The 23,301-nt window shown below is 42.9% G+C and overlaps 1 protein-coding gene across 3 annotated transcripts in view; it reads left to right on the top strand.

The window, feature by feature from the left end:
• The window catches only part of MAF (MAF bZIP transcription factor), a 364,428-nt gene that overhangs the window by 14,404 nt on the left and 326,723 nt on the right, over positions 1–23,301 (top strand). For 2 of the 3 annotated variants that reach the window (XR_005126063.2, XM_054697011.1), the window contains one exon: positions 1,481–11,104. The exons of the other annotated variant lie outside the window; for it this stretch is intronic. The gene's annotated coding sequence lies outside the window, so the exon portion shown is untranslated. Of the gene's footprint in view, positions 1–1,480; positions 11,105–23,301 lie in introns of those variants that run through there. 3 annotated transcript variants of the gene reach the window in all.

Genomic DNA, 23,301 nt, shown 5'->3' with positions numbered 1-23,301 from the left:
GTTAATGGAAGGAATTTTTTTTTTTATTAAAAATTTTGCTTGCTGAGAAATTTGCATGAAATTCAGTTTTGGGTTTCTAGGGAAACTGAGGAGGGGGGCAAAAGTCATACTGTCACATTGCTACTCTTTGCAAAGGAAAGACATTTTAAGGACCCAGTGAATTGAGTGTCGGAAAACAGAAGCCCATTTTCCCCACTCTTCAGAAATAGTGCTTTCTCCTCTCTGTTGCTGTTAGGAGTCTTTCAGTAACTGCATTGTGAATATTTAACATGATTTCGTTCATAGCTTTATATGAAATTAACCTTTTCCTTAATTGTTCTGGCACATAGATTTTATTTCAATATATACCTTTGAGATTAACTTGAATGTCTGTGTGTATGTGCATGCAGTACCTATACTTTATTCCTTTCTTTTACCCCTGTCTTTATAATTGCAATTTGAAAACCATTTATTAAATATGACAATCAAGGCCAACCAGCGGGTTTTGTTACATTGAAACCATCCATTTGGAGCAAAGAATTAATGAACTTTTAAGGCAAGGTCCACATGGACCCAGACCCCCCTGGTAATATTTCATATGAGGTCACTGGGGGGAAAGAAATCAAATTTCAGCTGTGAACATGATTGACAGGTGAGAGCAAGGAAGGGAAAGGCATTTGGCCAGATGGGGAATCTGGAGGAGGAAAATTATTCAAAGTTACTGTGTGTTATTAGATATTATAAGTTGATACATGAAAAGTTCAATACTTGATACTTTTGGGAGAGTTCCTTAGTTTATTTTCTGAAAGTCACTTTGGTGAAGTGATTTCATTAGGGGAAGCCAAAAATGGGGAACCACTAGCTTTCTTCTCTCTGGCTAATTTCAACTATGTACAACTTCGGCACTTATTTCTGGCAATTTTCTAGACTACGGTATAGAAATTAAATCTCAGACCATTTGGGGAGCCTATAATTACCTTCCTTCCATTCATTCATTCTGAGAAACACAGTCTAGATTATATTATAGTTCTTGGGCATATTGCAAAGTATTTATCCTAAGTGGTATTGCAAAAGATTTATTCTCCATTTCTATAGCATCCCTTTGATCCTGACTAACATTTCTCATTAGTGCATGTTACAGCTTAACTTATGCAAATCTGCCAAAATGCACGAAAGGTCTTTTAACATTGATGATCAACAGAGACATTTGTGTGCTGCTGTTTGATGTACATTTTCCATGTAGCATCTCTAGATAAGGTGTGATGTTGGCATTGTTGCCATGGAAACAAATGATGATGTTACTTGACCCTGATACCAAGGGTGGCTTTGGGATTCACCTTAGAGGCTGTCTCTTAGCTTGAAGTATTTAAAGGAGATAACACAACTACCCATGATTTGCACAGGAGTTGAAAGAAAATAAGCCTTCAAAACAAGTTCTTTCATCTTGCCGAAGGTGGTGCTGGACCTCCGCCTGCTCATATCTGTGCTCTGCCCATTTCAGATGTTCCTGCCATTGGCTAAGACCCATCTGGATGCAACCAAGCCTTACACAGCTGCCTCGCGGCAGGGCAGGTGGGGAGCATATGTAGGGGACAGACCCCTTTGTAGATTCCCTGTCACCTATGGAGAAGCTGATGGAACTTGTTTAAATAGTACTTCTCGGGGTCTAAATATGCATCAGTTTTGTTTGTTTTCTAGTCTTATGATTAGCTGAGTGGACATGTTTTATCTTGACAATACCTAAACTGATTTGACTTCAAACACATATAAGGAAGGCTTTATTATTTTATGAACTGAGGTAAAAACCAAATTAATAAATAAGTAACCCCAGACAGCAAAAGTACTGAGAAATCTTGTTTCTATTTTGTATAATGTACCCTCTCATGTTACCCATCTTCATCCACAAATAAAATGCAAGCATGATTTCCTGATGTCCAGTGTTCACGCAGGCGCCCGGGATGGCTGTTTACTTCAAAGGTAAAGATGTCCTTCGCCCTGTTTCCCTTGCAGAGTCCTTCAGAATGTTTTAGCAGAAGTGATGAGGCAGGTTTTCTCATGCAAAGGACATGTGAAACTCAGACTCTAAGTTCTGATTTCTTGGCGCTTCTGTTTGAGAAGCCCAAGTGAGACTAGTGTCTGGCTGTGCCTCTGTTTTCTGCAAGCCCTTCAGGGCTTCTGAACACTCAAGTTTTAGAGTAAGCCCCCTAACCCCCAAGGACAACAAGGAGTAGAATCTTGCATGCAGATTTGGAGCTCGGACCAACCCATCACAAGTTCCAGGAGTTATGTCTTATGCAAATTACATCCATGGATTTGCCGGCACTGAGAAAATAAGGGGAACTAATTCTATGTAAAGTGTTTTATTATTGGACTTACCTGTTTGTTTGTTTGTTGTTGTTGTTGTTTATTTAGATTATACTCCTGTCTAAACACCACCATCCCACCCCTTCCCACACAAGACTGCTTAATGTTCTGTCTGTGGGCACTGGCCCACCTCTGAGCTGATTCAGTCAATTCATTACTGCAGCGCGTGCATGGTGACTGGCCTCTGAGGCCGTATGAATTCATACTATTTTCAGTCAATCCTAGGAAACTATGAAGGGGTTGACTTAAAGACAGAAACAGTACACATTAAAACAGAAGGAAGAAGGGAGTTTTGCGACAGTACAGCCCTCATTATTTAAAACCAAATGATGCTTCTGTAAAGAACTTTCCTTGTAAAAGCACATATTCAGTCACCTGTCAACATCTCAGATTTACTGCTGCTGTTCACAGATGCCAATGTTTAAACTCTCTTCACCTGCCGCGTGCTGTGCTGAGTCTTTCATTTCCTCAATCCAAAAATTACTGTAACGTTGTTGTTGAGTGTCTGCATTTTTTGCTTTTCTTGGCAACTAATGAAATTATCAGCAATAAATGAGCTAAGCAGAAGGGTTGGTTTGGTTTGGTTCTCTTTTTTTTTTGTCTCCTTTTTGCAATATTTGGAAAATTCTGGACAAGGGTAAGCCATTGGGGGAATTCAGTGCTCTTCTCTTTCCAGCATCTACAGGAAATATAATAAAGCCGTTAGCACTTGGATCATTTCAGATGGGAATTAATGCCACATGGGGGAAGGGGAGAAGCCGTTGTAGGTGTTAGGTGGGAAGTCAGACCAGCTGTGGGAATTACAGGTGTTATCACTGGAGACAACACAGCCACTGTGCAGTGATCTCAGGGTAAGATGCTGGAGGCTGTTAACACCTATTACCAACCTGGGGGCGTAACCCACAAGGGTGAAGTCAGAACAGAAGAGAAGGGAAAGGGAGAAAACTGGCTGGGGTCTGCTTTCCCTTTTCCCCTTGCAAATATCATCTAATAATATGTTATTCCGGCAGCCAGGGACGATTTCTTTTCAGTCATTTCAGTCTATTTAAAAAAATAAAGTTCATTTGCTAGCAAGTAGGCAAGTGGAGGTGAGAATTGAATTGATCTGAAATTGGCCCTGAAGTTACACCTCCTTTAAATTGGGATCTATGGATAAAATTTCTTTTCTTCTGCCTTGGCTCCTGCCAGCAGCAGAGTTGATTTGGGGTTTGTAATTATTTAAAGGAATTCTAACGCCAGGGTTGACTCCCCCCCCCCCCGTGTACCCAAATTAATCAAAAGAGACCTTTTGTTACCAGTGGTAGTTAATTAAAGGGCTTGAGTCTGTACTGCCATAGTGTGTCTCTGGCATGTTTATATTTTAAAATGAGGTTCGTTTCTGATGTTCAGGAAGTGGGGAGAAACTTACATGGGGCTCTCTTATAGGCTGAAAAAAATAAGAGAATAGAATTTTCTGTTTGCTTTCTTTATGCCTTTTCCATATCCCTCCCTTTAGGGAATAATAAGAATCTTATCAAAAAATCTTAAGGTGTCCATGATACATTTAGCAGCTCTGGAGTCAGGCATGCCATTTTTGAAGGCCATGCAAGTGTGCTGGAAGGGCTGCGGGCGCTGCTCTCCTCTCTGCAGTATGGATGGCAAGAGAGATCAGAAATCCCTTCACCCGTGTTGACCTGTTTGACCCAAGGGAAGAACTGCTTGCTCATTCTTCGCTCCAGTGGGTAGTACATACTTTCAGTTCTGTCCTGATGCTCAAAGTCTATTTTGTTTAGTTACTGGTTTCCCCCACAGCTTTAATTTATTTTTATTTTTTCTTCATGTAAACCCGAAAGCAGTTTCTCACCATTGCCTAATGGAAGGACGGTGCAGAGGGCATGAGCTAGCTGAAGCTGGACAGGCGGGTTTGGAGGCAGGAATCCTGTGCTCCTTCACAGGGCAGGAGGGGCAGGATTCTGTGGGCCCCGAGCATCCCCAGCCTGAGGGTGCTCTCTTGCAGCCTTTTGGAGATTCTCTGATCTGAGGCCCCATGGCATGGGGATCTTTACCTGCACTCACTGCCACCTGCTTGGGGCTATACGGACCTACTGGAACCTGTGAATCTGAAGTTACATCACTGCTCTTCCACAGTCCTGCTCAATTGTGGGTGACACAAGTGTTGGTGAAAATGTGACACAGTCTAAACACTAGTCTTGGCAGTTCCAAGAACCCAGTGATTTAGAACGCTTCCCCTCATTGCTCTGATCCTTGTTCTCTTTGCTCACTTAGCTGCAAACTGACAGTGACGCTGAGGACTGAACTCTTGCCTCAGCTGAAGGGGAAAAGGGCAGTGGTCATGAAATAGCACCTACCTCCTGTGAACAACCCTCCCTACAGATCTGGGGCAAGATAATATCTCTGCTCCCAAACTGAGCTGGTAAGACTTGAGTTGCAGATTTTGGGCCTTGACCCAGGAAGAAAGATATAGGTACAATTTGGTTCCTGTCCTGGAAGGGAGATGCCCCATGTCTGGGCATCCCCGGGCATCTTCACAGCAGCCTGGGGAAAGTCACCTATTCTGGAGGTGAACCATAAAAGAGAGGGAGGGAGGCTCTCATCATGATGTTGTTTTTCTCCTCTTGTGTATTCATGATGGCCAATAATAGTAATGAAAAACTTTCTACCCCCGTTGCTGGGAAACTTCTGTGTCTTAAGGCACTTGTGGGAAGCAGTGTGGGGAGGGGGGTGCTGTCAGTTCCTGCAGGGCGTTTCTATTTTGACTCCATGGTTTACAGTGCCCGTCTGCCTCCCCATGCGCCCTGGCATTCTTTCCTACCAAGGTATAAAAGGCACTTTCCTGTGTTTGCCACTGTCAGATTAAAGGATCAGATTTTCACCTTAGGACAGATGACATCCGAGTGTGTGATTTCATTGTAAATTTGTCAGGAGTTATTTGCAGAGCTATTGAGGACAAAGTTATTCTGAGAATGCATCTTTTTACTATTTCTTTAACATTTCATTGGGATCAGGCCACCGCGACGTTTTCACTCCAGGGCTCCTTTTTCCTTCTTTCCTTTTCTTTCTCGCTACTGCAAGCAGCAATAACGCGACTTGTAATTTATAATCAAAGTTTGGTATCGTTAAACTAAACTGTAAAAACTGGCTTTGGGGTTTTGCTCATAAAATAAATATTTGAAAAAATATAGCAATGAGGCTTATACAGTAGAGGCACTGGCAGAACATATATATCTGTGTAGATGAATATATATATGTGTGTGTGCGTGTGCGTGTGCGTGTGTGCGGATTTTTCCCAGAGACCCTTAAGCTAGCCCTGAACAAGCATCTTACAAAACTGTGACTTTCTCTAAACACCCAAATATGAGATGACACGGTAAGGATGTGTGCACATTTTCTTTAATGAACTCCTAATTTGTTTTCTAAACTCCATTCGTAATTCACATTAACTTATTTTTTCAGTTATATTATTCTTGCACTTAGGAGTCAGTACCTACGTGCTAGAATTCTCTGTCTGTAAGCTATAGTGCTCCTTAGCTTGGGAGACTTTTTTTTGCTTTCCCTCTAACAAGGAAGCTCATTTAGAAAGAAATGTTTATGTGAAGTGCTTGTCAGTTGGCATTTTTACTGGTTTGCTAACCCAAAGGTAAAATATAAAGCCATGTCTTTTCCTTGCTGGCTTGTTGTTCCTAGAAGGGTCCCTCCCTTGTTAGCTTGATAAATAATTTTACTAGGGGGACTCTGCTGTATTTTTATGCTTGCTGTCTATTTTCTGCTTGCTGCAAATAAATTTCTGTACTTAGAGGGCACTAAAACTCCAAACACATGGTATTTTCCCATTTTGCTGCCGGTCGCCTAAAATGTTTATTCCAGCTCATGTTTTTAATTAATTTCTTAAAGGAAAAAATAATTCGTGATTACTGTCAAACAAAATTAGTCATATATTTCTCAGGACCATTGGGTTTGAACCTGCAAGTAGAGCGTTTTGAAAGGCTTTGCTTGCCAAAGTCTGTGTCCTGTTTGTCAATTTGAAGACAGCAGTTATTTAGTGGTGGAGTCCTAAGATTTCTCATTATACATCTCCTTGTCTTTCCAACTTTAAACACTAAGCTATTAATGTGAAAAATGATTAAATAAAACAAGACACTCCACAATAGAATTTTTATATTTGAAAATACATTGTGTAAAAGTGGAGAGGAAATTGATCATGTGTATCAGTGTAAATATAGCATTGATATAAATATCAGCATCCACCTGAGTCCTGGACAATTAGGTTTGAGATTCGTTACTACTGAGGAGAGCGTGGCGTGTATCACTGAAGCAAAAATGGGTGGTTCCCTGGTACAGACACCCTAAAACATTCCAGTAACATAAAATAAAAATTACTGTAGTCTATAAATCACAAACACAGTGAACATAGCACACAATAGGCATCCAATAAAATGTTTAATGAAGGAATGACATTTATGCACATTGGTAAAACAAGTGATCATTTTAAATGAATGCCAGATTATTGCGTTAAGCGAAATGAGATTTTTTTTCAAAGTAGATATTTGTAATTTGCTATTTGTTATTTTGCTCACTGGCAATTTTCTGAAATTGAAAAAAAATTTTACATAGTATTGGAGACAGAAATTTGAAACCAAAATGTTAGCATTGTCTGTAACCAATGCCAAGGGTATTGGAGAAACTGAGTCTGAAGTTACCTGGAGCCCAGTTTCTACAAAAATCAACAAAATGAAGAAGAAAAATGTAGAAAAACGCATGAGTTCTCACATGACTTTTGGAGACCCAAAGGTCAAGGTTTCAAACATGTATTATCTTGGACTTTGAACCATAATACACAATCATAAAATTTTTACTATAGGCACAAATATTGATTACTAACACATGCATATATCTTATCAAATATGTACAGCTTTCATTTTCACATCCATGTCTCAGGAATTTCAGCAATTAGCCAGATCTCAAGCTGATGACCATTCCCCTGCTCTGCTCCCACCCCACCCCCATAATTATAGCTACTATTGACACTCGGATTTTAAATATTTAACCGGTATTTGACATTCAGTATTTCCTCTGGTCACTTTAGGTCTATACCAGTTTGTCAGGACTTAGAGAAAACTTCAGTGGAGTGGGAGACCACGATGTTCCACTCAGTCCTGCCCTTGGGAGGTCGTCCAAAGCCTCACAGGCATCGATGACGACAGCTGTCATTGATTATCTCCTGGGAGCCAGGACCTATGGCACCTTTGATCCTTCCAATAGCTAGACGGGCAGATATTTTAATCCCCTTGATACAGATGAGGAAACAATTAAGCTATAATTTGACTCTGCTTTAGAGTCATGCAGATATTTCTAGATAGACACTATGCCCACCCCTACCCTAGTCCATTTAGTTTTTCTCCTTCCCAGTAAAATAGCTCAGTGATTCACCTTAGGACATGTAGTATCCCAGCTGCTTTCTCCTTGATTGTCCTTTTATGAGTGGGACTGGAGTATATTACAATCTGAATAGGATCTAGAAGACTGGCGTTAGAACTTCTCCTGGTTTTGACCCCAAGAATTCTTCCAGCTCTAAAAATAAGTGAATCTGCTGTTTGATTTTGGTAGGTAACAGAGCAGTCTTTCCCTATTTGAAGGTAAAGATTGTCTTTTCAAGAGCACTTAAAAAATAACAGATGGTACGTTTCCCTAATACTCTGTAATGTGTAAAGTGTCAGGTGCACATTTGACACTCAGGAAATTGCTGGATAGTAAAGATAAATCAGCGTTAAATCACTCCATTGAAAGCCCCATTTAATAAAAAGTTGTCAGCAAAATCTGTAGTAACACGAAAAAGAATGCACAGTTTCTGCATTTTTAACATAGGGATAGTCCCTCCAAGGCTTGTGCAAAGGATGAAGAACATTAATGAACGTAAAGCATCTGGCAAAGTAAACACCCTGTCGTTTTTTTTGACCTTGATCAGTGTTATATGGAATAAAAAATCTGACCTTGACACCTTGCAAGCTTTGGTTTGTTTTAAAATAACTTTGCTGTTATGATATTAGAATACACCTCCCTGTCTTAACATCAGTGTTTTCAAAATTGGAAAGTTGGGAAAATCCTAGAACAGTAGTTTATAACTATTTGTTCTTCCTGAAGAAAATATCACTACCCTTGAAAAACTTTTTAAAGGTGTGCTTGGGGAAGTTTGTGGTCGAATTATTTAGGGAAATTATGGATCCAACAAAGCTAAACTTTTAATTTTTTATCATCCACCCCCCAAAATTTATATGCTAATCCATAGTGTGACCCTCTCTGAGGCAGGAACGACATAGATGGTGAACAGAGTCATCCAACCTTCCTGAAGCATGGAACCTGATTCCTATTCAGCCATCTCATGAAGCTAACATTACGTGGAACAGTTTTGAAAAATGGTTATCCCAATATTGAAAGTCTGTCTTAGTTATTTCATTTAGTACCAGTAGCCCTCTTTTTAAGTCCCCCCATGAAACCCATGTTCTGAAGGATTCATTTGTAATTCTGTGTATTTATTTTATTCATCAGAACTCTCTATAACAGCTATAGAGCTTCTAATCTGCAAGAGAAGTGATATAATTCCATTGAGGTATATTTAGTCAAGAGCAAAGAAAATCTTACCATGGGTATTATCCTACAGGCCTTTACAATCACAGGGATGTCTCTTGGTTACTGTTTTCAAGGGCACCCCCATGAAAGAGAGTTTCAGGGCCAGTCTCTGCCATGACTTAAAAACAAAACAAAACAGAATTGCCGTGCAGTGCAGTCTGGCTGTTTATAATTGGATGAGACTTCCAGGGAGAGCAGAGAGGTCCATCAGGAATATATTAATTTTCCAGAGTCTTGGACATAACAATTCTGCCTTCAGATATCTGTTCCTTCATTATGGGAATAAAGATGTATATTAAGGGCATGAGATACAAACAGGTGGTTGAGGAGAGTTGGGGATGGAGATTCATTCTCTGTCCCCCTTTCTTCTCCCTTTTTACATGCCTACTTTGTGTTCCCTGCAGAAGGCATGCTGACCTCTCTGCTTTAGAAGGTATGATTCCTACCCTCACCTCCAGGTCTGTTCCTAAGCATCCCTTTTCTTTAGTGCCCTCCGCTGGGGATGATTAGAGACACTTAAGGGCTGGTGCTCCGTAGAGATAGCTGATTGACCCACCTTGGTCAGGTATCTATGTCATCCAAGCAGCGGTGGCTAGGGTCCTTAACCAGTTGTCCGGCTAGTCAGATTTTTTGACAATGCACTTGGGCAGGACTTGGGATATGGACACTTCCTAAGATAGGGGAAGGACAGATGTATGTGAGCCTCATCTAGACCCTTGTAGGAAATAGGCAGAGTTAGGACTTGAACATGTCTCTCAACCTAGAGACTGGGTTTTCAGCCTTGCATGCAATTACTGGAATATTAAAGTCATTGATGCCTGCCCCCAACCAATGAAATCAGAACCCCTAGGGGCTGGTAGGACTCCCATTTTTAAAAAAACACAATTCCCAGTGATTCAATGCATAACCAAGAAACAGAACTCTTTGGTGAAAGAGTCTAGGGATGCGAATATGGTTATCTATAGAAACTCAGAATTTGAAAAGACCACTGGTGAATTTGACATATTTTATCGTATCTTACAACTCAGCATTTTTCAAGTCCAGTTCAAAATTAAAAGGCTTAAGCAATTTTTTTTTTTTTTGGTGTTTTTCCTGCTTCATCTGGCCTTACCATTCTTCTACTAACATCACTTGTATTTTTTATAAGGAAGGCTAAGACGATCAGGCACCAAAGGGCCAATGAATTGAAGGTGGTGTCCAGAAACTTGGGTCTTATACCTGCATTGGCCTTTGGGCAACCCTGTGACCAGAGCAGCCCTCATTCCCCTTGTTTCTCTGCTAGTTCTCTCTCTTCCTTTGGGAAGTGGGTCAGTTAAGTCACAGTCAGCTTTCTCTGCATCTATACCATCAACTAAGTGTACATTTCATCACAGATACAGCACATTAACCAAGGGAGATACTGAGGATTTTGAGCTAGCAGAATGGCTAAACTTAAATGGGTTGGTATAAAAAATATTTACATTGAAAAGAGGATAATGTATTTAGTTATTGAGTTACAAAGATAGATGTATTCCAAATGATTTGCACAAATTTTTGTAGTTACCAATGAGATAATGTTATTTGTCATCATTACCACCAAGCACTTATTTACTGGGTGATTGAGGCTATAGTAGAAACAAGACAGAGGGAAGAAATGGCAGGGGCTGGAATTAACCAAGGTGTTTGATCACATGCTGTCAGACACATTGATCTTCCACTAGAGCATGGCATTAAACCACATGAAAATGGGCCTGCTCTGAAGGTACTCTTCACTCTGCCTTGTTAGGCAATTACCTTCTAAATGTCTCCTGTCCTACTGGGCTCAAAACTCTGTGATCATGGAGTTGCCTCATTTGTTTTTGCGTCCAGCACAGCCCCATGTTGGTTAGCAGCACAGAGCATCTCTGTTCCAGATCCTTTCTGGAAGGCGGCAGGACTTACCTAGCTAAATAAGTGACTCAGTGCACAAACAAACAGGAAATAAGAAATTAATAAAAGACTGTTCAATGATATCTTTGCAGTGTGTCAAAATGAGAATTTGTTCTCTGCATTTTCTCCTAGTTTTTCAAAGACCTATATCCTGACTTTCCCTTGCCACATTTGTGGGCTCTTCCCTTTCCTGGACAGCTTGTTCAATGTGGTCTGCACCAGACCTATTTCTTAATGTTCTCTTTTGGATATCCATTGGAGAATACACCTTTTTTTTTTTTTTTTTTGTGGTACCCTCGCCGGTGGCCAGGGATCGAACTGGCGCTGCAGAGGCTGTGGGCAGCCTCGCAACCCAGTGCTCAACCGCTGCGCCACCAGGGGAGGCCCGAATACACCTTTTTTTTTAAGGTTGTTTTTGGGTGTCCGACTTACTATGCTTTAAGATTTAATTCAGTGGAGACTCATTGTACACCCCTATATGCTACAATATGGATTTGGTGCTATAGGATTCAGAAACAAATAGAACTGAGTTCTCGCTTTCAAGATTTATTATTTTGGCCCTCCCTAGTAGCACAAGGGGTTAAGCACAGCACCGTGAAGCTATCAGCAGCCTTTGCAGCACACGTTCGATCCCTGGCCAGGGAGCTACCCACATGGCACATCAGACCTCTCTTGCTTCGCTTGCTGCTCCCCTCAGCAGTGTATTTCGGTCAGTCTGCCTGTATTTCGGTCACTCTTCCCCACTCTGTCTCTGAATCCTTTCACCCCTCCCCAACCTCTGCCCTGTACCCCAGCTCTTGTATGCATAAATAATCTTAAAAAAATAAAAATTAAAAAATTAAAATGTTATAAATTATGAAAAAAGATTTATTATTGATGCAGATAGTTAAAAAATAATAAATGCTGGCCTTATTTAATGAATACTTTCCAGAAGATAGGATGTTTGTGAGGTGAAGGTCAAAGGCACGGTAGGTATTTGTGAACATGGTATGTGAAAGCAGAAACATCCAAAGTAGCGAAAGGAAACTAGATTTGATTTTTAAACTTGCCATTGGGAAAAATCTTCATTAGCCTGACACAAAATCCAGACACTGTACAGCAAAGGATTGATCATTTTTACCACATAAGCATTTAAAACCTATGTGGAACAAAAATGCCATAAACAAAATACAAAGACGAACAACACAGTGAAAAATTGCAACCCACAAAAGCCCTAATTTCCTTAATATGAAGAGCTCTTCAGAATCCGTAATAAAGAACATAAACAACCTGGTAGAAAAATGGGCAGAGAAGAATGGACAGCTTTTAGAAAAAGTAATACAAATTATCAATAATCTTATTACACCATCTTCACTTAGAACAATAATGGTAGCAGCGGCAACATTATCTCCTTTTGGCTGATGGGCAGTCTCATATGCTACAGTGGCCCTGTGAATTGGGCAACCTCTTAGCTAGTTTTTATAATATAGCACCAATGAAACACACTTTTATAGACATTTCATGTTTGGGGATTTTAATTCAATACAACAGTGTATGGAATACAGCAGGAATAAATGGTGCATTTATATGTGTGAGTTTCAGAGTTAGTATTGCCTGAAGTGGTCCAAGACGATGAACAGGGGCAGGTGGAGAAGAAAATGAAAAGTGGGGCCAAAGAAAGCTTGAAAACCATGCAAAAAGAGCAGGTGAGCCTGGGTGGCTGGTGCCAAGACACATTGCCTCTTCCCACTGCTGCCCAGTATCCAGTTTTACAAAGGTGAAACCATCAGCTAGCCCCCCTCCCCTTGATCAGTGTGAATTGGCTGTCCATACCCACCACATGAAAGAAGACTGGTGCGTGTTAATTGAATTAAGGCCATTATTATTCTTTGAGCAGTGACAGCCACTCCTCTGTGCTAGCCCTTTCTGTTCATCTGCCTTGTCACAGCCTCAAGTGTCAGGGGAAGAGAGGGAGGGTCCCTTTTCAAAGAACTACATGGGGATTTGGTCACGTGTCTGCCATTAACATCAATCGCAGGCGCAGGGCGAAAATGCCTAGCACGTTGCTACACACACCTCTTTGAAAAAACGTCCCCTCTGGTGTTGCTACCAGGCTCCCCTCCACTGATATAGGATTTGAGGGCTTTGAAGTTGGTCGTGGAAATTTCACTGCTTTCTTTGACTCCAGCAAATTGCTCCAAAATGCTACAAATGTAAAAAAGACTAAGCAAGCTTTAGCAGCAGCTTAGAGGTAGAATCCCCTTAAGCCATTGACAGAAAAATGTGTTTCTTCTTTCAGTTTTTTAATTTGTGCATTTATATTTTAACATACAGCAATGCAGTTGTCATCTTAGGTAGAGAAAAAGGAAGACTGAGCCGGGTATGGGGTGGTCAGGAAAGGGGGAGGTTTGCATGTCCGGTTCTTTGAGTTGGTTGTATTTGGGGGCAGGTCCTGACTCAGGGACAAAGCTGCCTACAGAAAAAAACTGTGTAAAACAGATTTAGTCCAGTGTGGCTAAAAAGCATTTGCAATGTGGGGTGGACTGTTTCCAGGGTGAATCTGGATTTGACTGAGTGTTGAGGCAAGCGGTGGATGCCAAGCCTGCAGAACTTGCTGCAAAAATCCAGGAGAGGACAGACCAGAGAAATTCGAACCCACGGCTTCAATCCAGGGTCATGGTTGCTCATGTGCTTAAAATGTTGCCTTAGGCATTCTCCATTTTAGGGAGAACCATAGTAATTGGGTGTGTTTTCTGAAAATTTCCCAAAGTTATTTTATTCCCATAGCAGGCTAGCGCTGTAACGGGTTAGGAAGAAATATGGAGTGGCGGAATGACCGCTAGAAGCTCCCCAGGCTTCAGTTACCACCTCCATAAATTTAAGGATTTGGCACGAATCAGAGGTTTTCAAACTCATTTTGTTTTGTTTCAGCAGAGGAGCCATTTGTAAAATGAAGGTTTATGTGAAATCACTGTATGAAAGAAACGAGAAGCTGCCAGGGTGGAGCTGGCCTGCTGAGTTCTCGACCCCCCTCCCTTCACCCCCTTAGGACTCCAGGTTCTCCATGGTCCATTTTTAGAGAACACGTTTGGGAATCGTTCTCTCAGGCATTGCCAGCTTAGACAACCTTGATGGAGCAAAGGCCTACATCCCTTCCCTGGAAATACTCAGAGCTTCCCCAGGGTAAGTGGAGATTCCCCAGTGATGACCACTGAATGGACATCAGTGTCAGGCCTCCCCAGCTTTGCGACTCTGATAAGGTCCCTTCCCTTCCCTAGATGGGCTGGACTGAATGAGCCTCAGGGAATTCTCATCCTGTGAAAGGAACAAGGCCAGGCAGCATCTCAGCACGGGGCCAGCCGGTGGCTTCTTTGTCACCCAGGTGGTGGCAGAAGTGGCCAGTGATAATCATGTCTCCTTTCGCTCAAAGATACTGAGTATCTTTTTTCTCAGGATGCAAGGACATCCCATTGTCTAGCTGGCTAAAGGTGACAGCACCTTCTTTTCATCCTCCTGTATCTTTTTCCCTGTCTGCCATGTGTCACTTTGCAGTCATATTTTTCCCTCTACCAAACTAGGCTGTGATCTAGGACCTGTGCCTTCGTGTCCTGTGCTGGCCTTTCGCATAGCGCAAACTCCCAGGAAATGTGTGCAGGCTGAGTCTAGGTTGGCGAGCGTGTGCGCCTCTTCTCAGTCCCTCACTGGGTGACTTCACATGGGTAATCAGAAGTTAGCCAAGGTGGGAATATTTAGTACAGAATGCTAATGCTATAAAATCAGAGTCCCTTTCCTTCTGCCCCTGCCCACCAGAGGGTTGGTGGTTTGGCATGTAGCAGCCGAGCCCTGTCTGACATGCCCAGATGAAGAAACAAAACTGAACAGAGTCAGCTGTCTACGCTGATCCTGACAGTGCTGCCCTTTGCGGGGGCACAAAGCTGTGGGGGAGGAGGAGGTCCCAGGGGACTGGAGGTGCTGAGGAAGGATCATGGGAATTGGGGAGTTCATGGGCATCCAGAAAGGAGTACAGGTTGGTCCAGGTGAGGGGGCACAGCACGGGAGAGGACACAGCCAGGTCAATAAGGGTATGGCTTTGAAATTTGCAAAGGTTAGGGAGGAGGACAGTTTGCTGAGGGCTGCGGAGACTTAGGTGTCCAGTAGGACAGTTTTGGGAAGGCAGTGGCTGGCGTGGGTGGGGGGGGGCATTAGCTGAGGCAGGACCTTGGAGGAGGCTTAGGTGTTATTCAAAGTTGAATTCTACTTCCGCTTGCGTTGGTGATGCCTTTACCTTAGATATGTCCCTTGCAAAGCACTGACCTGCTGCTTTTAGTGTCTTAATCTCTTGAGCTAGTGCTGAGTCTAACCAAATAACTTCCAAAAGTTAGAAATTTAGATAAAGCAATGGAAAAGGCATCCATGACCACAACTAGCTAGGAGGAGCCACTGTTTGGGACAGTGGTTTGAGTCTAAGAGCAGAAGGAAGCACTACACAATTCTTACTGCTTCTGCCCAGATTCAGACTGGTGGGTTATGGGACCATCCTCAGTTGTTTTTAATTTTATGCGTGTGCTTTGACTAGTGCCTCCCTGAAATCTGGAGTCAGCTCCCTCTAGCTCAGTGTTTCTCCACCTCAACTACCCAAGAGATTCATCTGGAAAGCTTTCAAAACCCCAGTGTAGATTAATGAGGTCAGAATCTCAAAGTGGTACCCCAGCATCAATATTTTTTTTCAAAGCGCCCCCAGGTGATTGTGGTGTGCTACTAAGGCTGCCTCGAGGCTCTGCTTCCATGAGCATCACAGCGCCTGAAAGATTCCTTAGGGCCTGGATGGCTAGCCCCCATCCCTAGAACTTCCCATTCAGACTTTCTGGGAAGTTACATTTCGGAGTTCCCAGTGATGATGGAATGGGGCCACATTTAATGGGGTCACATTGCCTGACGTAGCAGAAGAAGCATTTAGAGAACCATCTAATGGAGGAGCGAGGGGGCTGTGGTCCCTTTCCTGTATGCTCACTGCATCACCTCACGCTTTAGTTAAGAGGGGTGGGTCTTATTCAGGGGAGACATCTCCCCCTGAGGGCTTCTGGCAACATCCAGAGACACTTGTCACAACTTGGGGTGTGGGTGCTTTGGCCATCTAGTGTTCCGAGGCCAGGGGTGTTAGAACATCCTCCAGTGCACACGACCCCCCCCCCACAATAAAGCAATATCTGGCTCAAGATGTCAATCGTGTTGAGATTGAGAAACTTGCCTTAAATAGCCTCTGAGCTTCTTTTGGCTTCATCTAAGCAGTGGGAGTCATTACACTCCTCCCAGATGCCATAGCACAGGCAGTACATTCACAATAAACAGTCACAATTCTTCACTTCCCTGCTGAGTCACTTAGTGATGTAAACTTAGCTGAGAGACTTGCCTATCTAATTGGGGAAAAACTGTCTTATATTAATACGAATTTCTTGATGATCAGTGAGCCAACCATTTTCTCATGTATTTATCAGTCATTTCTTCCTCTGCTGTGATCTGTCTTGATTTTAGAAGGGAATTTCAGCTTTGCAGTTTCACCTTGGAAGGCTAACATCCGTTGAGCGCTTGCTCACTCTATGCCACATGTCGTACTAAGCATCATATTAACTTGTAATTCTCACAATTACTCTGTGAGGTGGGTTTTACCTTTAACCCAGTTTATTGGTAAGAGTGTAGAGGTACTAAGAAGTCAGGGAACTCGCCCAAGATCACACAGCTGCAGTAGGTGTACTGAACACGGCACAGTGCAGCTTGCCAGTAATCAAACTGCCAATTTTTCTGGAAGTTTGGGAGATGTGAATCATTTAGAAAAGAACTGGGAAATCATCGCAAAAGTCATTTCTTTTCTCTAAAATGGGCACAATTATAGGACCAACCTTCTGAAAAGTAGTGGTGAGGAGTAAGGAGACCGTCTGTGAAGTCCCCAGGAGTGCTCAGTGATCCCATTTGTTATCACGGCCTTCGTATCCTCACACAGTGCTTGATGCTGAAGGCATCTGAGTCTGAGATGCTGATTACTTGGAGTCTGAGATGCTGATTACTACTTCTCACTGCGTGGGTTGATAATTTAGGCAGGAAGGCAGAGAATTCCTAGTTGTTGGACTCAGGTACAGCAGCAGGAATAGGGCAACCTCCTAGCATCCCAGACACAAGATTGCTAAGCTAGAAGTCACTTCCAAAGAGCCCCCCAACATGTGACTGGTCAGAAAAAAAAATGGTTTTAATTTCCCCTTGTGTGGTTCCAGCCTTAGGATAGGTCTGTTTCATTGAGAATTTGGTGTTGAGGTATGTTGAGCAGACAAAACACCCTCGGATCCCTATCTCATAGGTTGACAGGTATGAAGGCAATAAGTAAGTTAGGGTGGCTCTCCTCAACCCTCCCCACTTTCCAGATGGAGCAGGGATTTGAATCCAGGTCTGTTTGATTCCTATGCCTTGTCTCTTAACCATCCTGTGGCGCAGAATGAGTCACAGAAGGAACCATGCAGGGGCAGGAGTGACAGGGAGTCAGCCACAGACACCTCATCCTGCCAAACCTTTTTCTTTCCTTTGCAGAGAGTCCCCTGCTGCCACCTGAATGGCAGTCTCAGAGGGAAAATGTCCTTTCTCTAATCTGCACATAAAATGGATTTTAGCCACTGGATTTTATTGAGAATCCAACTCCCTCTTCCCCCACCCCCAGCATTCGAAAACATATTGTCTTCCTTACTGTAGTTCATTTTGCTTTCCGAGGTGATTAATGAATTAAAGATGCAGTGTATTTATTCTTTTGCCTGATTACCATTCTGTAATAAATCTAAGCTCTGGATTCTGTCGATACAGGAAGGCCAACCTGCCTCTTTGGAAAATAAAGGTTTGTACATTAAGCTCGACTTCCAGCTCCCCAACACAGGAGACAATTCACCTTTAGAGCCGTATACAAATAAATGGGAGCTCAGATAGACACTGGCTAGCAGTAGAAGATTCCATTTCTGTGAAGGAGAAGGTGCTTTGCACATATCTCCCTGGATATGGCCTGTGGGCTGTTAGATGGGATTTATATACTGGAAATAGTGATGGTGGAGGTAGAATGACACCCAGGAAGACTTTGTTCCTGCTCTAAGAGCTATATGCTAAACTCTGACTCATTTGGCAGAGTCCCTTTCAGTGAGGTTGCTGAGTTGATATCTGTCCCTTTCCAGGGACATTTCCTAGAAGGTGGGAATATTGGTTTATACAGGGTGCAGGGGACACAGTGGCCAGGCCACTGCTGTCTGAGCCAGGCAGTCCCAGCCTTGTCACTTACTAGCTCTGACCTCAAGTGCATGTGGTTTCCTCATCAATGCAGTGTGGGCCCCATCCTGCCTCCCCAAATGTAGGGAGAATGGTTGTTTGCCCCCTAACCCAGGTGCAGGGATGGGGCGATGCTTCACTGCTGAAGATCTTGCTGATAGAACCCTCCTCACATTTGACCAACCAAGGACAGGAAGGACATACATTGAAACAAAACTAGGTTGAAAGTATCAATGGCAATTTGTTTTTCTTTCTTCCTTTCTTTTTTTCTTCCTTCCTTGGTCTTATTTAAGATATTTTTTTTAAAAAGAAAGTAAAAAATCACTTGCCCCATGGCTTATATGAGTCACTGATTGGATAGACTATAAATATATATGCACTATATATGTAATTATATGTGTACTTATTTTCATATATGAAATTCATGCTAAGGTAGCAGTCAAAAACGGATCAAATGTGCCCTCCTGCTAGCTAACACTTAATTTTAATGGTAGCTAGCTTTTCTTTATATGTACCTTATCCAACCTGAGAGCCCAAGGAGTACGTTCAATGACTCTCTAAAATCTCCTAAAGCTATTCAAGATTCTAAGCCCCCCCTTTTTTTTTTTCTGGAAAGAGTGTCCCTACGTTCATCAGAACCCCAAAGGATCCCATAGCTAAAAGTCCTCTGGAAGCCTGTGGCTTGTTTCCCAAATATCTTAAATAAGACCAAGGAAGGAAGGAAAAAAGAAAGGAAGAAAGAATAACAAATTGCCATTGATACTTTCAACCTAGTTTTGTTTCAATGTATGTCTTTCCTGTCCTGGTTTGGGAAATAAGCCACAGGCTTCCAGAGGACTTTCGTCTCTTTGTGAGGCTGGACTGGTGGGGAAAGTCAGGAAAAGAGGCTGCTGGGTGCCCTTTACTGCTAACCAGGACTAAGAATGCTAGTTTTGGGGGTCCGTAACTAGGGGCCCTGGTCTTTCTCTGTGGACAGGAACAGTAATGGGATCCACACTCAGAGGGGTAGGTGGTCAGGATGTGGTGCCAGCAGGAACCTGGCCAGAATATACCCTCGACAAGAGTTGGGTTGGCAAGAGGACTCTATGGGTCTCCCCAGGAAGCAGCAGTAGTGCACTCTTCACTGGCCTTCAGCTTGCTGGACTGGACAGCAGAGAGGAGATGAGGCCCAAACCAAACCCCTTCTCTGTACCCCTTTACTGACCAGCCCGGGCCCCTCTGACCCCTCTCCCAGTTCCTTCAGAAAGCTGCTGGCAAGTTGAAAGTCTCACTCTGGCATGGAGGTTATTAGACTCTCAGATATATTATTTTAAATGAGCCAGAGACCAGTTGGTATCTTCTTCCTCACCTGCCTCAGGGCTCCATGTGACGCCATTAACCTTATTCGACTTGGACTTATTCCTCACTTCTCCTCCCCCAAATTCCTCTTTCCTCCTCCCCTGCAGCCAGAGAAGAAAGAATTTTCTATGTCACAAATGCAAGTGGAAGTAAGTGTTCAGTGAGGCAGGTGTGCTTCCCGGGACCAAGAAATACTCCTCTACCAACTCTTCCACAACACAAAACATTGCATGGGGAAGAGGAGACAGGCTGCCAGCAGGACTTTGCTTTTAATTATGCAGGGACAGTCTCTTCCTGGGAAGTCCCAGGAGGCCTGAGGTGGCCGTGATCACTGTGGGGTGGGGATGGAGGACAGGGAATATGTTGACAGCAGAGTATGCTCAGCCTGAAAGGCATCCTGCCTGCAAGTGTCTTCCTTTCTGCCTTTGAAATATTCAGAATTATGAGCTATAATAGAAGAAACTTCAAACCTAAGCTAATAATTTAGGGCTTTCCCAACATCCCAAAATGACCACAGGTGATTCTGCACTGAGGAATCTAGATGATACTTTTAAAAGTGTAAAACTTACAGGGAGCAAAAGGCTTCCTCTTCCTCTCCCAGAATTGGCAGACCTGCCCTCCCCCACTCCTCATCCCATTCGAATCATATTGGGTGGCGCCTGTGTGTATTTTGCTGGTTATTTATTCATTAAAACATCTAGAACATTGCTGTCTAATAGAAATCTATTGTGAGTCACATTTTGAATTTTCTAGTAGCCCCATTTAAAAAAAAAGTCAAAAGAAACGGGTCAAATATTTCTTAATGTTATTTTAAACCCAGCATATCATTATAGTATTATAGCAATACATGACCAATATAAAGATGTATTCATGAGTTATTCTACAGTCAGTTATTGGTGCCAAGTCTCCAAACTTCAATACAATTTCAATATAGATGTTCAACAGTTAATATGAAAGAGTTTTACCAAAATGATGTTGTGCTTAAAATTTTTTTTCACTCCCTCAGCTTTTAAATTTAAAAGCAAAGTAGTTAGAATCCAATAAAAGTTAAAGACTTCAGGGCCTTACACACACTGGCACACTGCTGTAGCCACAAGCAGCCAGCAGCTTCCTCATTGGACAATTGACTGAACTCTGAAGTTATCTGAGTTATCTGGTTGAAAACCACTAACTCCCAGTTTGAGAGTTAGCATTGTCTGGAGTCTGGAAAGCTCAGTGCTTGTGGACACAGCCGTGGGCCTGTATGTTTGCCCACAGAGGGTGGGATAGATATAAACATCTAGCACAGCCCTGCACATAATACATACAAATATTTATAAGGATGAATGGCTAGACAGCAGATAAGACATATGGAGAACCCTCTGTCAGGCAGACAGGTAAATTTAAAGCAGGAACCTAAAGGGTTTTGTTCTGTTTGTTTTCTTTTGGATCTAAAAGAGGGTAGGGCCCTCAATTTCCTGGTGCAGGGGAAGGGACTGGATACATAAGGGCAAGTGGGAGGTGTCCTAGTTAGAGCCACTCTCCAGGTAGGCTCGTGTGCAATCTTCATCTTTTACTTGTTCTTTTAAGGACTAAGTGCTGGGTCAGAGCCTGGAGACCAGCTTCTTGGTAAGGGATGGGCTGTCTCGAAGGCAGGAAGGATTAAGAATGCAGGTTGGAGAGAGTTTAAAATTCTTCCAGGCCTTTGAAGGCTGGGGAACTGCACTCTTAGGTCTGGGCTTCAGAATGAGACTGAAAAACTTTTAGCAGTGCCCCCTGACCTCTGGGTAGATCAGGTAGAAGGATGTCATATGCTTATGTTGGACTGTGGAACTTCAAGCTTTTTTAAGTATAATTTTCTCAAGAGCTAAGAACTGTGATTTATCTAGATCCTAGAACAGGGTAAGAAAGTCCACTATTTGGGTCATTCACTCATCATTTTAGTCACTCACTTGAATTATCACCTAAGAAATGATAGTGCCTGGTAGTGGGATACTACGAATCTGGAAGGGACCAAAACCTACCTTGAACCAGCACATTCACAGCTTCTCAGTCTTTTAGCACTGCTGGGTTTTAACCCTAAACACACCACTCATTACAGTCGAGTTAGTGCCACAAAGCCTGAGGGCAGAGACAGTGCCTGGAAGTTAGGAGATGTGATATTTACTTTGAGTACGTAAGGATGAGAAGGCTTGTGTCGAGAAGTTGCAGGAATGAGGATGGAAAGGGAGCTGTTTTCCATATTCTAGATCATTCATGCAGGAAAGCTGAAGACAGGCAGGAGCTGAAACTGGCCAGCTATGAGGCTGGAGACAAGTTGTGTCCATTTTTGGCACCTTTGTCCTAGTTTGGTGTGGAGCACACCACAGTGTCTCAACAGATATTTTCATAGTTAACGGAGGCAAATGGTTATCCTGAGGGAACGTGGCTTGCAGGTCAACTCTTGTCAGGCATCCCACATAGCTCTTCCTCTATTCTCAGCCCACCGAGTCCCTTTCTGAATTGTGTGGATAATTGTTTGATCTTTCTTTGGCTTTGGAGAGCATTTTCTCTCCCTTTCCCCACGGCATCACCTGAAGCCACACATGTTTGGAGAAAAACAAACATCGTAGTTCAGGTGATTTTTTTATTCTTAGCTCTGCAGGCTGCATTTCTCTTTTTAACAAGTTTCAACATGACATGGGTTCAGTTTCTCTGGAAATGGCCAGATGCAGGATGGCATGGGTTTCCTGTCAACTCAAGTCTGTTGATTTCTTTTTTTTTTTTAATATTTATTTATTTATACAAGCACTGGGTACAGTCAGAAGCATGGGAAGGTGAGAGAATTCACCAGAGCCAGAGCAGGGAACAGATCAGGCAGACTGACGAAATACACTGCTGAGGGGAGCAGCGGGCGGCAGGAGAGGTCTGCGCGCCATGTGGGACCCTAGCCGGCGGCTGGGGATCGAACCGGCGCTGCAGAGGCTGCGGGCAGCTTCGTAGCCCAGCGCTCAACCGCTGTGCCACCGGGGGAGGCCCACAAGTCCATTGATTTCTCTGTTTTAGCCAACTGCATCTCCAAAGCAACATGTGACTCCTGGAACTTCTTTACAGAAGAGTGTCTGTGACGTAGGCATAAGGGAGAAGCACCACCCAACAAACCAAACCAAACCGAAGCACTGCTGTGGGAAGGGGCCTGTCGAGGGCCTGTGTCCTGCTTGACTACAATCTGCCCATCAGATATCAAACCATAAACTGATGTGATAGAGAGAAAGGGGAAAATGGAGTGAAATATAGCCCCATCAGCATTTTTCATTTCCTTTGGCTCCTCCAATTTAAAAATGGAATCATGTTTAACATCTTAATTAGAGACGGTAATGTACAAGTTTTTTTTTTTTTTTATGAACATCTAGTAATTTACTCACAAAGTAAATTATAGTCAATCTATCTGCAGTGACAAGTCAATAAAACAGAGGAAGGCTCCAGCTTCTCAATCACCTGCTATTTGTTTCACGGTTTTACTTCTATGGAAGGCAGGAGACAGGTAATGAGCGGATGCAGTTCAAGGTGGGGAGGGAGACTGTGGATTTTGAAACCTGCCCCTTGCAGCTTTGCCCCTTACAGGACCTCACTATCAGGAGTTTAGAATTGCCATGGAGATGCTCAGAGTTGAGGCGAGAGAGTGACTGCTTTGAGTTCTCCTTCTGAAGAAGCAGGATGGTTCAAGTGGTAAACCAACTCCAGCCGGCTTGCACTAGTGGTTCATTCTAATGAGAGTGTCATGAGTGTGCACAGCCCTAGTGGCAGGAATCAAGGCCTCCTCGGACTTTCCTCTGGGTGCAGACTTGGTTAATGCCT

The sequence above is a fragment of the Talpa occidentalis genome, unplaced genomic scaffold (genome assembly GCF_014898055.3).
Source record: "Talpa occidentalis isolate TD23 unplaced genomic scaffold, MPIMG_talOcc4v2.1 talOcc4.17, whole genome shotgun sequence".
Classification (NCBI taxonomy): Eukaryota; Metazoa; Chordata; class Mammalia; order Eulipotyphla; family Talpidae; genus Talpa; species Talpa occidentalis.
The sequence above is the reverse complement of the archived record's forward strand: the minus strand, read 5'-3'. Positions and strand labels throughout refer to the sequence as shown.